We start from the raw sequence: 19,593 nt of genomic DNA, 5'->3' as shown, positions 1-19,593 counted from the left end.
TACTATCAGAATTAGTTTGCAGACATTACCCCACCTGAATGGAGAGGGGGATAGGCTCCACCTGACAGAAAGCAGTCACATGGCATTTTATGTTGTATACAAAAGGCACTTTAAACATCTTTCCATTGGAAGAAAATTCAGATAGTATAGTGCACTGCATTTCACATTTGTATAATATGCAATGTATCCAATAACCTTTAATTTAATTTATAACATTTATATTTATTTAGTGATACTGAGTATATTTTGTAGATTCTTCAGCATTCTAAGAACATTCAGTACACTACAAATAAGCTATAACTGGTTATAGGCAAGTAATCACTTATAATCTGTGCAAGTAAAGGGACAAGAAATATACTTTAATTGGGAAATTGATTTTTAAATTTAGGTTTCATTAGGAAAACTGGGCCATGAAGCTCATGTAAAGTCTCTCCTTAAACCATTCCTTACCAGGCCCCCTAGACAAACTACTGCTACAGCTAAAATACTGAGCTCTGGCCTTTCTAAATCTTGAGCCAGAGAGAACTCTGTGCTGTAAAAATAACCCTGGCAGTGCCTCAAAAATAACCTTCTTTGCAAGCCAGTTAGCAATCAGAACTACAACTACCGGCAGCCTTTGCGGCCCGGCCTAAGGCGCAGACCAATCAGAAGTGCGGATTTATCCCAGGACTGACGCGACGTTCGGGTCACGTGATCCGCTACGGTCCTGTTTTCACGCCCCCCTCCCTCCTTCAGAGAGGTAAGCGGCGGCTTCAGAACTTCCTGTCCAGCTCTGCGGACCCGGAGGCGGATCTCGAGCGCATAGGTGAGCAGGAAAGCCCGGGGATTCGCCGGGACTGTCCTAGAAGAGGGAGTTATAGGCATGGCGGCCCTGTGCTGCGCGGACCCCAGGCTGGGCCCCTGGATTAGTTGTAGTGCTGGTTTGAGGTGTGTCCGCCTGTCATGCCAGCAGGGAGGGTTTGTTTTGGGTCCTGCCAAGCCCTTCTATGGACACAGCCAGCAGGTGTTAATAATGGCATGGGGAGAGAGAGCAGCACTGCCATGGACTATAAACAGGCAACATCGCGACTACTAAATATTTTATTGTGGACTACATCTCCCATAATGCTTTTGCAAGCATAATGCTGGCAAAGCATCATGGGACATGTAGTTCACAACATCTGGAGTATCAAAGTTTGTCCATCTCAATTGTTTACCATAAACATGTGTGGGGTGGGTGGTAGATGGGTTCATAGAGAGGAAGGTAATTCAGGGGTCCAATGGGTAGCTGCTTGTCCAAAACGCAGAGCTTCAGTGAAAGGGTATGGGGGCATAAAGGTCATATTTGGTAATTGGTGGGTGAGAGAGACCCATGGTAGAAGTGGTGAGTGTTTAACCCGTTAAGGACACATGACATGTGTGACATGTCATGATTCAATTTTATTCCAGAAGTTTGGTCCTTAAGGGGTTAAAGGCAGGTGGTGACTGGTCAGATGTGCTAACAGAGAGGAAAGGAGATTTTAGTTGAAAGCCTTGAAGCAGGGATGACTACACATCCCTTTGTCATATTTACAGCAGGTAAAACAACAATGGGTAGTTCTGCTATGGTTGGGGGACTTCCGTTTGGAGACTTTGACTTAATTTGTAAAGCAGGGGTAGGCAACTTTAGCCGCTCCAGATGTTGTTGTGGACTGCATCGCATACAATGCTGGCAAAGCATTAGGGAAATGTAGTCCAGAACATCTGGTGTGCCAAAGGTTGCCTACCCCTGGTGTGGAGGATACTACAATGGATAGGTGTTAGGCATGAAGATCAGTGGCTAAGGTTTTGCACGCCAGTTGATGTAGACTACAGTTTCTAATTGACTGAGCATCGGGGAAGTGAAGTTCACAGCGGAAAGTGTATCATGGGTTCACTAGTCTGTTATAGCTGGCATGCCATAGACTAGCTATATCTGCTGTAGAAGGACAGATCATGGAGAATTTTTGTTTATTTTTATTGTTTCAAATGTTATTTAGTCAAATCATCGTAATGTAACCATCTAAATCGGTCTGTAAACAGAAAACATTATGTTTGTAAAAGAAATCTAAACTTACTTGATAGAGTATAAAGTCAATGTCTTTAACAGAGAATATAAATACAAATCTAACTATTGGTGACATATGAGCAGAGTATAAAATTATGTATAAAACAATCTTTAGAGTGTGTTTAGCTTCTCTATTCCCTCTCCCATTAAAAAAAAACCAAACCCTAAAAATCGATAACTTAAAAATAAAATAATCCAGTGCCTGGACAGTCTCCTTTAAGCACTCCACTGTGCATAAAGTCACCATGTTTGTAATACTTGTACAGTCTAATGCTCCACATAAAGAAGCATTGCCCAAATAAAAATCACTGTTAAATAAATGTACCTCAATGAAAACGTGCATTTTGTTATGCATTTTTTTTATTAGGGTATGTCTAAAAACATATTGAGAAAGCACTAGGAGGGGTGCTTTTCTGGGTTATCTTCTTGGCTGGTCTCTCCCCTGTCCAGCAATTGCGGGTGGATCGCCTACTTGGTATCTATGCATTTTTCTTTTTTTGGATACTGTGTTATTCAATGCACATGATACAATTTCTCATATGTTATGTTATATTGGAACTACTAGCATATATGAGGACTGATGTTGGTGTAATGCCATGTGCACTTATTACATTTTTGTTCATTTCCCCCCCCTCTGTTCTTTATTTTTGACTGACAGGTTAGTACATAAATCACAGTGTACAAACAGGGTTCAGTATATCAAACCAGTAACATGAACAATAGTACATATTTCAAGGATCAACATCGTAGCAGACAAAGTTTTACTGTAATTAATGCATTCTCTAAAAAAGGCAGGATGATCCCGAACCTCTTACGCTTATAAGCACAAACCCCGTCAGGATTTTATATATACAATATAAATAAAAGGGAAATTGTGTCGGTAATGTAGCCTATACATCTCCCAGCAGCGCCCTCATTAGATTGCACATCGGTAGTAGGACAGATTCAACTAGGGCATACCCTGATCCTAAGATACATTCTCAAGGAATCGTTCAACCAACTGTAGCCCCTGTCCCTACGAAAACCCTTTTAGAATATAAGGCCTCATGAGGGAGTCAACTTAGAATAAATGAAATAGAGTACATTCGTTTTTTTTTGTTGTTTTTTTCTTCTTCTAATAAATGTGTTTTTTCATTATTTTTCCCCTTGTGGATTGTTTGTGGTTGGCCACGTGTGCAGACCTCTGTATTAATTTCTTGAAATACCGTGCCTAAAAACCACTTATAGAAGCTGCAGATCTCATCTGAAGCCCTCCTCTTCTTCCCCAGGCCATTAAGTCTTTCACAAGTAAGTGCTTCATTACATAAATTAATACATTAAAGGAGCACTCTAAGCACCATAACCACCACATATTAATGCAGTGGTTATGATGCGTGGAGGGTATGGTTTACAAGCTACTTCCAAGTGGTTTGATACAAAAAAATAAAATAAAAACAAGACATGATACCTAGCACCTTAAAGGAACACTATAGTCACCTAAATTACTTTAGCTAAATAAAGCAGTTTTGGTGTATAGATCATTCCCCTGCAATTTCACTGTCATTTAGGAGTTAAATCACTTTGTTTCTGTTTATGCAGCCCTAGCCACACCTCCCCTGGCTATGATTGACAGAGCCTGCATGGGAAAAAAAACTGGTTTCACTTTCAAACAGATGTAATTTACCTTAAATAATTGTATCTCAATCTCTAAATTGAACTTTAATCACATACAGTAGGCTCTTACAGGGTCTAGCAAGCTAATATCGCAGGGGATAAGAAAATCTTAATTAAACAGAACTTGCAATAAAGAGCCTAAATAGGGCTCTCTTTACAGGAAGTGTTTATGGAAGGCTGTGCAAGTCACATGCAGGGAGGTGTGACTAGGGTTCATAAACAAAGGGATTTAACTCCTAAATGGCAGTGGATTGAGCAGTGAGGCTGCAGGGGCATGTTCTATCCACCAAAACTGCTTCATTAAGCTAAAGTTGTTCAGGTGACTATAGTGTCCCTTTAAACCTTCCTCGTTATCCAAACAAATACCTTTAATATGCATGCTTTTTAAAGAGAAACTATAGGCTAGTCATAAAAAATTGTATTTCTAGCACTATAGTAGCCCCTTTGCTTGCACCCTTCTGTAGCTTTACTGAATCCAGTACCAATGTCTTCGTGTCTGGGTGCCCATAGTGTACTTTTAAGCTCATAGATCCCAGTAATTGAACTCAGGCTTTACATTCTCATGTATGGCTCCAACAGAATCGCAGTTCTTGAACAGACATGTTCTAAAACTGTACAGTAGTTGACAGGTGATGCTGTAAGTTTGTATATAGCATAGTGATTCTCTCTCTGCCACTTGTTTTTTTTTTATAAAGTCCAAGAAGTTGTTCATCCTCAAGGGTTTTCCTCACTTTTAGCTCAAACTGGCAATGATTTGGGCAATTAGGAATCATTTTTTTTTCTGAATTGATGGAAAACAAACAGATCTGTATTGAATAGTTTCAGGTCAATTGATTTAGAGAAGGATAGCACATTAGGGAGTTATCTGTTAACCCCTTAAGGACACATGACGTGTGTGACACGTCATGATTCCATTTTATTCCAGAAGTTTGGTCCTTAAGGGGTTAAACAACTGAAAGAGCAAAGTTAAAGGCGTTTTTTTTTTTTTTTTCCTCTCTCACTATCCCTGTCTCTTATAAAATAATTGCTTTCTAGATGGATGAGCGACTTCTATTGTCACTTTTATGACAGCTCCATTTTCAGTATGAAAACCAGTAAAGGTGTATCGTATGTTATATCTATTTTTAAATCTATGAAACACTTGTTACTATTAAGACCTGTTTGTCTCATCAGGTCTGAATCGATTTTCCACTGGACCCTGCCATTCCCATATTGTAATTTTGTCTTAAATGGAGAATGTCAAAAATCATAAAAAAGCACACAAAAAAGGGGGCTTTTCTTAATTTAGATTTTTCAGCTGTCTGGTAAATGGCTCCCTAATTTGGTATCCCTAAATATGGCAATGCCAGATAAGGATAGTAAATTGTGTAAATATCTACTAAATGATTGAAAGAATAGGGCTTCGGAGGGGAGGATAAACGTAAAATAAAGGAAAAAAGACACAAATCAAATGTTAGAAATTAATGTAGTTATTTCTAACACTAGGGTGTTACTTTAATATTCATATAATCAACTAGCTTCAGAGGCAGACTGTAAGGTAATGGGGGTTGAAGTTTACTCGGAATATGTCATCTTAGAACCTTTTGTGTTATTCATTTACTGCTTTAAATTGTTGTGTTCTTTTCACTTGACCTTTCCCTTATGCGTGTCATCATAGCCTGGCAGCAACATTTAAGCTCAAATAACCTATGGCAAGAAGCAGTACAATTGTGTTGCAACTGTGTGTGCAAAACTTTCTTGAGTTCTGAAAAGCATTTAATGTTCTACCCAGCTGTCTTTGGTATGTAGCCTATGGTCCGGACTTGGCAACTGGTCAGTGACTCTTGCCCAAAAGAAAATGCAATTGCACTTTAGCAATAGTAGAAATAGTACATGTTTTTGTGAAAGCGCTGCTTTTGTGTTTGTATCCGCTCTTTCTGGGAGTGTGCATTTCATGGTAGACCAGGAGTGCCAGTACTTAATTGCCATCTGTACTTTTATCTGGGCAGTGACCATGATTTCAGTTGTAGCTTTATTCGGACTGGCTGAAAACAAAAAATAGACAGTCAAAACAAATTTGACTTCCAAGGTTAATTGGCAGGTTCTCCAGCTGACCTTATCTACATTCTAAAATTAAAGGGTTCTTGCAGATTTAATATGCAAGCATTTTATATTAATTCAATCCACTACTTCTTATATGTATCCATTACAGTTGTACTCATTTTTAGGTCATTATAATGTTTTGAGTTTTCAAAATATTCCCCACCGATACTTCTCAGATTGTTTTGTTTTTTTTTGTTCATTTTAGACAGACCAGGTTTATCAGTCTCACCAAACAGATAAATAGCTATATGCTAGGCACTTACTGATGATCAGTCTTGACAAACCATTTCTCTATATACTTTGCTTTGTGTGCAGGGCCATTGTTATGTAGGAACAGGAAAGCTGCTGCCACAAGATTGGAAGACGTACTATTTTACATGTCATTGTAAGATATACAATTAAATGTCCCACCACTGTAACACAGGGGCCTAGTTTGCATAATTAAAAATAGCCCTAGACTATTACTCATCTTCTGAATATTACAGTTGGCATTGTGCAGTTAGACGTGTAGTTTTCTCCGAATCCTGAGTCGACCATCAGACTATTAAATGCTGAAACGTGATTCATCAGTCCAGTGTTTTTCCATTGTTTCAGTGTCTAATGGAGGTATTGACTCTGATCATTCTAATATTATGCTTCAGTGTGGCTCCCTAGCCATTTTATGAAGATCCTGATAAACCGTTCTTTTGCTGCTGCTGATTAGTGATGTTCCGAACAGTTTGCCGGGAACTGTTCGCCGGCAAACAGCTTGTTCGCGGCGAACGCGGCGGGCGAACATATGCGATGTTCGGTCCGCCCCCTATTTGTCATCATTGAGTAAACTTTGACCCTGTACCTCACAGTCAGCAGCCACATTCCAGCCAATCAGCAGCAGATCCTCCCACCTCCATGACGAATAGGGGGCGGACCGAACATGGCATATGTTCGCCCGCCGCGTTCGCCACGAACAAGCTATGTTCGCCACGAACAAGCTATGTTCGCCACGAACAAGCTATGTTCGCCACGAACAAGCTATGTTCGCCACGAACAAGCTATGTTCGCCACGAACAAGCTATGTTCGCCGGCGAACTGTTCGGGACATCACTACTGCTGATACTTTGGAAGCATTCTGGAACTAAAACTACTTGTTTCGGCAGTGGTCCTGTTCTGTGAGCTTGGGTAATCTACCATTTTCCAGCTGATCTGGTGCTGTATGGTCGACTAACTCAACTTTATCTGGTGAGTGTGTGTGTGTGTATATCTATATATATTCATCATTACAACCTAGTCCCTCTTAATTAGCATTGACATGTATAAAGATTCCTTTATTAAATGGGTAAGTCCATCAATAAATAGAATCCATAAGACTCATGGTGTGATGGCATTTATAGCCATTTGGTTTTTAAAGAAACACTCGAAGTATAGCAAGCCACAACAGTGGGCTGTAGTGGTTATGGTACTTGCAGTATTCCTTTTAAGGGCATGCTAGCTTACTGTTATGAGATTTAACACGCGTATCTATTCAATTACCCCACAACTGATTACCGTATATAAACTCGATTAATTATGACTGATTGTTACACAATTCTAGACTTCTGTTTATGGGTAGATATTAAATCGGTTTGCACATACTATTGCATAAAGTTAATGAAATGGATTTTGTTAGTCTGTGAATTGCAATAAGCAACCTGGGTCCTTGTACTTCTGTTCTTGCTAAGACGGGAAGTGAGAGTAACAGAGGAACTTTGATCACCGAGTGCTGTGCCGTGCAAGTAGAACACCTGTCGCCACAACTTCCACAAAACGTAGTGCTTATTTGTCAGGCAAGAGGTAAAATACTGTATTTATAGTGAATATGTTAATAAACCAGCACTGTGTTAAAAAAACAAAACCAATAAAAACTTACTTTGGAAGCCGCAGTGTACTTTGTGTTAACAAGTATATTGTACAGCAGGGATGTCCAGACTTGGTTCTCCAGCTGTAGCAAGACACTGCGTGTTAAAGTGTGGCGTGTGATGCAAGTGGCACATTGAAAGTAACAAAGCCCCGCTGTGTGGGCCACTCTGTTGCCAGTTTTTGCCTCTGGATGTTCTCTGAGTGAGTGCTTGATTTTATATTTGTTCATTACTGATGGCGTGATCCACTCGAGCACCTCTTTGGCAATGCTGCCATTGCACCCCTGGAGTTTCATAGGGCGCAAAAGCAACTGGCCCTGAATTCCTGAACTGTCTGCACATTGAAAGAGTTGGCATAATAAGCTAATATTGTAGCACGCAATTTCCCTGCTGTGATGCAAGAAGCAGCTGTGGTTGTAAAAGGAACACTCAGAGCTAAACAGTTCAGATCTTTGTAGTGGTTATGGTGACCATGGTGCTAAGTTATTCTCCCCTCCACCCCGACCCTTGAAACTGTTCAAAAACTGATTACTTACAATGGGGAGAGAGCCAGGGCACTTCTGCACTATAATCACTACAGCGTGCTGTAGTACTTATTGTGCTTGTAGTTTTGCTTTAGGGCAGGGGTCCTCAAAATCCGGCCCCCCAGATGTTGCTGAACTACAACTACCATGATTCTTTGAATTACATAGCCAGAGATTCATGGGAGTTGTAGTTCAGCAACATCTGGGGGGCCGGAGTTTGAGGACCCCTGCTTTAGGGGGATAGATTTCAGTGGTTTAAAAAAATAAAAAACAAAAAAAAAACATTATTTTCAACAATTGCTAACTGAAATGTAGCTTTTACTACCTAAAGGGACACTCTGAGTGCTATAACAACTTTTAGAAAGAAGTTTGAACTTGTTGTGTGAAGAGGTCTGGAACCGAATCGTTCTGCCCACGAACATCCTCCTCACTTCGAGGCTTTAATCAGGAAGCTTCCAATGTTGGCTAACACTCTCAGCCAATCAGTAGCTCCCCATTCACAAAATGACTTGAGAAATGTATGTATTTTTCTCTCTGCTCCCAGCCAAGGCTTCTTCATTTAAGTCTCGGAGTGTGGGGGATGTTCATGGGCATTGGGAGCAGGATTCAAAACTCCGTTTGTTAATGGTTTAACCCCTTGAGGTATGTTGGAGGCAGGGGACCTACTGGCACCATAACTTCATTTTGATGAAGGTGGGTGTCCCCTGTGATAAAAGGGCATTGTTATAAAGGTCTGGGGATCAAATGGTCATAGATTTATTTCTATTGAGCTGCGGATTCAATGTTTAACAGGCTGTAGCTTTCCCTACCAATATTATTACCTCTTCCCCTCTCCACGTTAATTCATCTCCCCATCTTTATACTGCTCCCTCATCCCATACTTTCTACTCCCCATATTATCTCTCCCACACCCTTGCAGCCCCCTTCCCATATTATCTCTGTGTCTTCCTCTCTCCCCATCCCTCTGCATTCATCTCTCCCCATATTACTATCTTCCCTTCCCTTATAATTACCTCTCCCATCACTTTGCAGCTTCTCTTCCCCCATATTACCTCCTCCCATCCCTCTGTTCTCCATATTACTACCCCGTTACCTTGTAGCATTCACTTATTACAACTTCCCCATCCCAGTATTGGCTCCCTATGACTTCCTACAGCTGTAACAGATCACTGTGTGTTCACCTCCTTCTTAATCCTTCTGCAGCACACCTCCTTGCCATAACACAACAGAAACATGTCTTCTTTCTGTTATTGACATGCAGGATTTCTCTCATTTACCTCATCCCTATACATTTGCAGTGCATTTCACCTGTTGGAAATTGCATCCCCTAATTTCACTGTATTTATCCTTTCCTGACATTTGTAAGCCTTGGTTTGAGGTCAGAGTATTTCTTCCCCTTGTTCCTATTCAGACCATTGTTCACTTTTACACATCTTGAATTACTTAAAGGGACATACATTACTTTGAGTCCATAGTTTCATTCAAGCAAAAAAAAGCAAATTAATTTCTTCCCTTGTTTTTTTTTTTTTTTAAATCTACCTGCTTCTTCTTTGTGCACGCTTACTCCGGGGGGAGGAAACAGATCTAACCAGTTGGTGTCTTATCTCTAGAAATAGTAGAAAGTCTACATGTGCATGGGCTTCTTAATGACCTTCTTGATCACAGACCATGAATGTGCATGATGTCCATTCACAGAGAACACTTATACCTAGAAAAATCTACTTCTCCAAAGACTAAAGTGGTAGCCCAATCTTGCTCTCTGTCATGACAATCCGCATGTTCTGACACAATTTTCTTTTCAGATTGTTGCCACTGGCTACCCCCCTTTTCCCCTTTGGAGTGTTCCTTTTAAGGGTTAAGCATGCTAGCTTACCATTATGAGATGTAACACATGTATCTATTCAATTCACCCAAAACTGATCATATAAAACTTCATGAATATAAAGATGTTACTTTCAAGTTCAGTTTTCTAAATAAAATGTCAATGACCGATTTATTACACAATTCTAGACTTCTGTTTATGGGTAGATCTTAATCTGTTTGCACATGCTATGGCAAAAAGTTAAAGGGACACTATAGTCACCTGAACGACTTTAGCTTAATGAAGCAGTTTTGGTGTATAGAACATATCCCTGCTCAATCCTCTGCCATTTAGGAGTTAAATCCCTTTGTTTATGAACCCTAGTCACACCTCCCTGCATGTGACTTGCACAGCCTTCCATAAACACTTCCTGTAAAGAGAGCCCTATTTAGGCTTTCTTTATTGCAAGTTCTGTTTAATTAAGATTTTCTTATTCCCTGCTATGTTAATAGCTTGCTAGACCCTGCAAGAGCCTCCTGTATGTGATTAAAGTTCAATTTAGAGATTGAGATACAATTATTCAAGGTAAATTACATCTGTTTGAAAGTGAGACCAGTTTTTTTTTTTTTTTTTTTTTTTCATGCAGGCTCTGTCCATCATAGCCAGGGGAGGTGTGGCTTGGGCTGCATAAACAGAAACAAAGTGATTTAACTCCTAAATGACAGTGAATTGAGCAGTGAAATTGCAGGGGAATGATCTTTACACTAAAACTGCTTTATCTAGCTAAAGTAATTTAGGTGACTATCCTGTTCCTTTAATGAAATGGATTGTGTCATTCTGTAAATTACAATAAGCGACCTGGGTCCTTGTACTTCTGTTCTTGCTAAAATGGGAAGTAAGCGTAACAGACTGAAGTGGTAGCCCAATCTAGTTCTGTCATGACAATCTCCATGTTCTGACATACAAAATATTTTCCGATTGTTGCCACTTGTAGTCACACTGTATACCACACAACCCCACCAACACACTTGATCAGATACACACTCGCATAGATGCACACTTCCAGTGATTAGATACTCACTTGGAATGCAGAAAGGCATTCCAGACACATTCATGTGATGCACACCTGTCAGAAACACACCCCAATGCCCACTACCAGTCATTACATAACACTACATAAACACACAATTACACTGCTAAGCATTCCACTAGACACACAGTGTTATTTTAGCCATTGCGCTTTTCATGACTCTGTATACGGAATGACACACTTTGTTTGTGCACCGTGAATCCTTCTATTTATTGTGTGTGTATATCTAATGTATGTGTTTGTATAGATAGATATATTTGTGGTCAGAGAAAAGAGTTAAAATAGTATGTGTTGAAAAGTCGGTTGTGGCATGCCAAAATTGACATTCGGGTAAAAAGGGCCCAGCAGGAGGTAATGATTTAATAAGGGTGGGTGGGATGACCCTAGGTAGGGTAACCCCTGATAACAATAATAAACAATTATTACACTTGCGCTTTTTTTTTCTTTGTTATGCAGAGACTCAGTTTGTCATTACTGTTTCTCTGACTCTCAGCATAATTTTGCTCTTTTGTTTGCAAAAGTCGTAAGTATGCACATAGATTATCGTGTATGGCCAGTGCTCATGAAACTGAGATGGTTGGATTAGTTTATGTAAATGTGTTTGCTGGTTTAAAAAATAAATGTAAAAAATTGTCAAGTGATGCATGGCCCTTTAACTGTTATTAAAGAGGCACATTCCAAGCACCATAACTACAATAACCTGCCCCTTACTTGTGGATTGTTAAAATGGAAGTTCCACTTCCTCATTAACAATATCTGCCTCGTCCAAATTTGATTGGCAGACAGTGACAGTCGAAATGCACATCCTATCAATGCTATCCAAATTTGGGACAAACCTCCTCACTGATGTTTTCAAACTTCCAATGAGGGGCATGGCTGCTGATGTCTGTGGGACTTTATATTTAGGCCAAACAACTTAAGTTGTTTGACACAGAAACATGAATAGCACCCACAGCCTCTTAGCTACACAACCACTACAACGGTCTATCAGTCTTTAGTGGTTATGGTGCCCCTCTAATAATCTTTAACGATATTGGTACAATTGTGTTAGGCGTCGTACTGTCTTCAATACAAGCAGAAGCTTGTTGCTTTTCAGTTGGCGTTCCCGGAGGCTTGGTTATTCGCCATATTAAGTAATGGCATTAGGAGTCTTCTGACATCATAACCACTACAACGGGCTGTATAATGGTTATGGTTCTCAAGATAACCTTTTCACAATCAGGACCAATTATAAATCTCTGTAGAAAATATTATAAGAATGTTTCCATATGTTTTCCCAAGATTTATATAGATTTATATTTTATTTGTATATAATTTGCAATTTATACATATATGAAGGAAGAAGAAAGCCCTATTTGTTGTGAGTACAGTGGAACAAATACATGGCAAAAGTGCCAAAAAGGATTCAGTCACGATTGGACAGATCTGGGGAAAATCCTCAGTAATTGCAGGATTAAATGCCGTGCGGGGGACAGAGCAGTTTTATTTAGCTAATTAACCTGGTGAGTATTGGATTCTTAGGTGTTTGATTTTTAAATAGTTGTATTTCTTATCTTTCCGCTTTCTTTGTCGATATGACTTTAAAATATATATTGAGGGAAATTTGTAACAGTATTTCGTCAAAAAATACACTGTGACATATTTCTGGGATAAAATTGAAGGCTTTGTCTGAATGCAGTGTATCTTGATGGCAGACATGGTGACTGTAATAGAGTTTTGACATTTTGATTGACTTCTTGGATAATGTGGTTTTATACCTCTCGGCATTGCACAGATTTAAGGAGCAAAGTGTGCCTTACACCAAAACAAAGTTGTTGATTGTTCAAACGGGTGACTTAGGTGAACTAAGCAGCATTATTAAGCTCACCAATGTCAGGTGAGATTATTTGTTTATAAATTTGATAATAATTTGTCCTTAATTGCCTAGAATTCCACTTAATTTCCACAATTACAGGGCATATACCAGTAACACACGTGTATTCCTGTGTCAGACAACTGAAATATCAAAACATGAAAACTGTTGCTAAGTTTAATAGTAATCATTAAACTCCATTTCAAAAAAAAAAAAAGGAGGGTATGTATTTTATTCAATTTTGCCTAGGTGATGTGTTTTAAAAGAATAAAAATAAAACAAACTATTACATTCTGTTCTGTGAGACTTGAAAATGCGTTTTAGTGAATGAGTGCACTGGATTTTGTATGAATATATATCTATATCTACATATCTCAAGAATCTGTGTAAACTGTAAGCTTCAGAATCCACTGCTTGAAACACTTAGCACCACCATCAACAAAGTTTATAGAAATTAAGAATTATAAGATACACATGGAGAGATATAAAAGCAATACAAGTCAAATCACAGCATGCCAACTGCACAGTGAAGTTTGTAAAAAAACGAAATTCTAATAAAGAAGTAATTCACCATAATTAAGCTCATGAGAAAATTAAGGAGCTCAAAGGTAAACTAATACAGAATGAAACTGATGAAATAAATACACAGCTATGAAAAGAAACTACAGAATAATACAAGACTTCTAAAATCGTGATAGCATTGCCTAAATGCTAATAAATTGCAATAATTTATCATAAGGTAAAATAAACTTGTAATAAAGGAGTTCCTCCAAACAATCCCACTTTCGGAGTTCTGTCCCACCGTCCCGCTTCAGTTCCCTTGTGTCTTGCATCTGACGACACCAGAGCAGCGTCTCTGTGCAGCACTAGCTTGTGCTGTGTAGCGGCCCAAGAACCATGCAGTCTATGTGCGTTGCAATGCATTATGGCTCCACCTACTCCTGTCCGGGTGCCTTCGCTCTCACTGTTGGGAGATATGCAATGGTGTCTGTGAAAAAGCAACACATTCTATTCAACAGTTTTTGTTTGCGATGTATATTCAAGTTGGATTGCCTATTGTTGGGTGTTGAGTTATTTATGTTTCTTTTTGTAGGATTCAGTAAAGGAAGCTTGTGTCCAATATTCACGCCCTGTCTGAAATCAAATTGCGATTGGCTATGTGGCCATTATTTAAAATAAACCACTTATTAAACATGGTGCATTCCTCTCTAATAAGATTGCAAATGATGAAAGTTCAAAACGTTGGGGGCACCTTGGAATTTTTCTAGAGAACATTAGTGGCTTGTGGAAATGCCGATTGGACTTTTTGCTGTCAGGTGAACCAAATCTGATACCGGGGCTTTTTCTCCAGTACACCTATCCTGGAAAGATTAACTACAAATTATAATAAACATAAATCTGTCACTTCCATAAAAACAATTCAACTTGTGTTAGCTTTTTAGTTACATTTCTGTGTTTTAGGTTTAGATTTATGTTCACTTACTTCAGATTTACCCTGGTGATGTTGTACTGTGCTTATTTTTCAAAGGGTAACATAATGTATGACACGGTCAGTTTTATTTACTAAAATTCCAACCCAGTTAATACATATATTAACTGGGTTGGATATATATATATATACACACACACACACTAAGACAAAGTAGGTAAGCTCCATTCCTTTGTCAAGTCCCATTTTCTCAGTATATTCACCTCCCTGTCATGAGAGTTGGGGGAGACTGTGTAAAATAATATGAATGGCCCATGGTAGAGCTGCTTTAAGTTTAAAATAAATTAAAAGCTGTATTCCTTACACTGAACTTCCCTCTAGTCCCTCACCTCAGCACTGTAAGTGTTAAAAAAAAAAAAAAAAAAAAACGGGGACAGTGCACCCAGACCACTTCAATGAGCTGAAGTGGACTGGGTGCATATAGTTAGTAACGCTTTAGTAATTAAAGGAACACTATAGTCACCTAAATTACTTTAGCAGTTTTAGTGTATAGATAATTTCACTGCTCAATTCACTGTCATTTAGGAGTTAAATCACTCTGTTTCTGTTTATGCAGCCCTAGCCACACCTCCCCTGGCTATGATTGACAGAGCCTGCATGAAAAAAAACTGGTTTCAATTTCAAACAGATGTAATTTACCTTAAATAATTGTATCTCAATCTCTAAATTGAACTTTAATCACATACAGGAGGCTCTTGCAGGGTCTAGCCAGCTATTAACATAGCAGGGGATAAGAAAATCGTAATTAAACAGAACTTGCAATAAAGAGCCTAAATAGGGCTCTCTTTACAGGAAGTGTTTATGGAAGGCTGTGCAAGTCACATGCAGGGAGGTGTGACTAGGGTTCATAAACAAAGGGATTTAACTCGTAAATGGCAGAAGATTGAGCAGTGAGGCTGCAGGAGCATGTTCTATACACCAAAACTGCTTCATTAAGTTAAAGTTGTTCAGGTGACTATAGTGTCCCTTTTAAACCTATGTGTAATTGTAGAACCACTTCTGATTGGGACTTATAGATAATGTCAAATTTAACTTTTTATATATTAATTATCCACATTAATTAGATCAGGGAAAAAATGTGGATTGTATCCTTCGGAGTTAACTGCAAAAAACGTTTTGGTGAAATTTGTGAAAGTACAGTATTCCATCTGAACTGTCCATATATTGCCATATTGATTGCTGCAATGTGTAGTGTTTTGACACACACTTTATCTGTATACAACGCTACCATTTTGCATTTTGTGTCTGCGTGGTATTGTTTATCATCTGTAGAAACTAGTCTGATTATTTTATTTTTCATTATTCTTATGTACTTTTCCTAATATGCTACATTTTTCTCAACTAACAAATTACAAACCCAGATGTAGTGTCGGCATATTGAGCAGTTTATTTCTGAAGACTAATATGCTGGGATGTACAAATAATGTTATGGGCATGTAATTTCTCCCTTGCTAGAACCCTTACCTAACAGACACAAATTGAATTAGGGTCCAATCGGCAAACACAAGCTTATTCAGTGTGAACACCTTCTTTATTGCGAGTCTGTTCTCCTCCATTGCACTGCTGTTATCAATTTGCCATAGGGAATTCTTGAATCTTAAATTTGTTTTCCCTTGTTTGCAAGAGGGTTTTTTTTTTATTATTTTTTTTATAAATCGAATTATATCTATTTGTGTTCTGTCTAGAATGATAAAGCGTGTTTCGTAATTGGCCTGGAGCTGTTTTTTCATTTTACAGAAACACTAGTCTTTGACATCATATTTGTGACAATGTCAGACTGATTCTGTGGTCTGTGGGGTTGTTTTTTTTTTTTTGTTTTTGTTTTTTTTCTGCCCAAGCACCATTTCTGAACTACATTTCACCCTTTAAAATGTAATGCATCATTTTTGTAATAATTTCTATGGATTCTACCCATTTACATTGTATATACAATATACATTGTGTGTGTTCGTATTTGTGCATAAACAGATAAGAGCATTATAAAGAGCTTACTTACATTGTTAATATTCATTTGGAGTAGAGGGCTGTATTACAATATTTTTATTTTTAGCCCCTCTATTGTCTCTTATTGGCTCCTTCTCATTGTAAAAGGACAGTCTGGGCGCCAAAACCAATACAGCTTAATTTGCTTCTGGGGCATAGAGACAGTCCCTGCAGTTTGAATTGGCCGAAATAATCCTAGAATGTCAAATGTTTTATATGCTGTTTACATGTACTAACAAATATGTAAGACACGCAAGAATAGATTAAAGGAGCACTATAGTGTCAGGAACACAAACATGTATTTCTGACCCTATAGTGTTAAAACCACTATCAAGTCCCCTTGCCCCCCTTTGCCTCCCTAAAGATAGTAAAATCTTACTTGTATTCAAGTCTGAAGCTGCTGCCTCTTCCTGTGAACTTCCTCTGACATAATCAGAAGTGGTGGCCTGATCCAATCACAATGCTTCCCCATAGGATTGTCTGAGACTGACAAGGAGGCAGATCAGGGGCAGAGCCAGCATGAATCAAACGCAGCCCTGACCAATCAGCATCTCCTCATAGAGATGAATTGAATCAATAAATCTCTGAGGAAAGTTCAGTGTCTGCTTGCAAAGGGAGGAGATACTGAATGTTTGGATGCATTTTAGGCAGCCATGACCCAGGATGGATCTCTAACAGCCATCTAAGGAGTGGCCAGTGAAGTTATCACTAGGCTGTAATGTAAACACTGCATTTTCTCTGAAAAGACAGTGTTTACAGCAAAAGGCCTGAAAGTAATGATTCTACTCACGAGAACAAATTCAATAATCTGTAGTTGTTCTGGTGACTATAGTGAACCTTTAACATTTCAAATGTGTTTTAGTGGAATTGTTTTCTTATAGAGGAAATCTCTTCTTGAGCATATCCTACTAGTTCCACTTATAAGTACAGGACAGATTTGACAAAATGCCAGGAGAGGCGAGGTTATAAAGTCCAGTGCAACTTTTGATGTAAAACCGTAAATTTTTCATGTACAGGGCAAATGGCTATATATTACCCTGAATTTTTTTTAATGGTCCTTATTGGCAAGCAAGATTACAATTAATGATTTGAATCATCAATTTATATAATTATGTTCAGTCCTGTCATTTTTTTATACATTTTTTTTTTTTTTTTTTAATTCTTGATTTTTGCTCTCCTCAATGTTGGGAGACAAGCAGTAAGTTGCCAAAATCTTACAAAAACGATATTAATACACGGTTTGCATACAACATTACAAAGATTGTGTCAGATACGTCTTATACACTGAGGCGAGTATTTTTTGGTTGAGCATGCTGGGTTCGGTACGTCGTATATAATCTATTAAGTGGCCTCCATGTGGGGTGGCCGTATGTCATGTTGTCAATTGCAAGGTGCTACAGTGAGCGTGTGACACAGGTGTTCTGTGGCTAGAGGTAGCAAATGGGGGCCATTAAAAATATGATAAAATAATAAAGTAAAAGTTACGTTTGGTAGAAGGGAATTAAAGCTGTTGCGATTAGAGTAGTATTGGTGTGTGGGCGTCGCTAGGGCTAGTCTAGCCTCCGGAGCCTGACCTTATGGGCTTGGCATTCGGCTTGGGTTGCGGGATGGGAGACTGACAGCTGCCGTAATGTTACGCCCCTGGGTGTTGCTTGGGTTGTCGGTTGGTCGTAGGGGGGGAGGGGGGTTGAGGAGCTGAATTCGAGCCTTAGTGGCCCTTCGCTGAGGTGTGTGGACTTATGTAAGTCAAGTGCCTAAGAGTGTGTCAACTGTAAATGTAAAAAAGAGAAAAGTGATAGGTAACAAAGCAAACAATAAAAACTAAAGTCATTGCGACTGCTCAGGTTGCGGCTGCCTTGTAGGTGGTAGGTATGTAGGTATGTGTTAGCGCTGAAGTGCCGTGTGAGCCGGGCCTGGATAAAGAGTCCCGCGGGAGGCCTAGGACTTCTAGCAGAGCGTCTGCCTCCGTCAGATCTCGAGCCACATGGTTAACATTGCCCTGCAGGACCTGTAGCATTCGTGGGGAGCGCCATCAATATCGAGTGTCTCTGTTGCAGAGCAATGTTGTGAAGGGTTGCAGGGATTTTCTCCATTTAAGTGTGTCTCCAGAAAGGTCGGCATAGAAGGTAAGCGCCATGCCTTCAAACTCGTATGGTGATGTTCCCTTCGGTGCCGCCATGACAGCCGCCTTATCCCCGTTGCAGGAAAAACGTATCACGATGTCGCTTGTGGCGGATTCCGGTGCTCTCTGAGGTTTTGGGATTCGGAAGGTCCCATCGATGGTGATGCCTCTGGCCCTTTTGGGGGTCAGCAAGGCCCAGATCAGTCGCCGTGCCAGGTGTGGGAGCTCTGCCGTTGGCAGGTCTTCTGGGACGCCACGACCTTGATGTTATTGCGGCGCCGGGCGTCTTCCAGGAGCACAAAGCGTTGCTCAAAGGTAAGTTGGTGTTTTTTTAAGGCATCTCATTTCGTCTTCCAGGGATGCGAGCCGTTGAGATTGTTGCGTGGATTTTGTTTCCACAATCTCTATACGACCCACAAGGCCTGAGAGGTCCGAGCAGAGGGAGGCCACATCGGCCTGAATGGTTTTCTGAAGGCTGGCTAGTAGGTCCTTCAGGACAGCCGTTGTCGCTGGTTGAGAGTCATCTCCTCGAGGGGCTGCCGGGGGTGGAGGTAAAGGTAGTATAGTAGATCCCCTGTCTGGCAGCATTTCCTCAGAGGAATCTGAAAAGTCGTCGTATTCGGTGGCCATCTTGGGCCCACTCACTGCTTGCGCTTGTCTCAGGAGGTCCCCGATATTCATGCTCATTCTGGGCTTGTCGGGTTTCTGCTTTTTTGTTTTGCTTGTTTTTCCCGGGTTCGGGTCACTGAAGGTATTTGGAAGCTGTAAATATCGCTGGGTATAACGGAGCTCATGAAATGTGCGTCCGTCTCGCTCGGCTGCTTGGCTCCGCCCCTTTGCGTTGTTTTTTGAATATGTATATATATATATATATATATATATATATATATTATTTTTATTCATGCCCACTTCTTTCTTTGATAATCTCCACGAAGCCCGTGGCTCCTCCACGTCCTGAGAAACAAACAGTCTAGCCAAAAGGCAAGTGATGGTTTAGTAAATTGACAACATTTAAAGGTTGAAGCTCCAATTCTTATCAACCTTGGGTAAAACACCTA

The 19,593-nt window shown here is 39.7% G+C and overlaps 1 protein-coding gene across 1 annotated transcript in view; it reads left to right on the top strand.

Annotated features, from left to right (window-relative positions):
- Window positions 1-721: 721 nt before the first annotated feature.
- MTM1 (myotubularin 1) overlaps window positions 722-19,593 on the top strand; it is an 86,847-nt gene continuing 67,975 nt past the window's right edge. Inside the window, exon 1 of the mRNA XM_063431974.1 lies at window positions 722-805. The gene's annotated coding sequence lies outside the window, so the exon portion shown is untranslated. The remainder of the gene's footprint in view (window positions 806-19,593) is intronic.

Source organism: Pelobates fuscus, chromosome 9 (genome assembly GCF_036172605.1).
Source record: "Pelobates fuscus isolate aPelFus1 chromosome 9, aPelFus1.pri, whole genome shotgun sequence".
Classification (NCBI taxonomy): domain Eukaryota; kingdom Metazoa; phylum Chordata; class Amphibia; order Anura; family Pelobatidae; genus Pelobates; species Pelobates fuscus.
The sequence above is the reverse complement of the archived record's forward strand: the minus strand, read 5'-3'. Positions and strand labels throughout refer to the sequence as shown.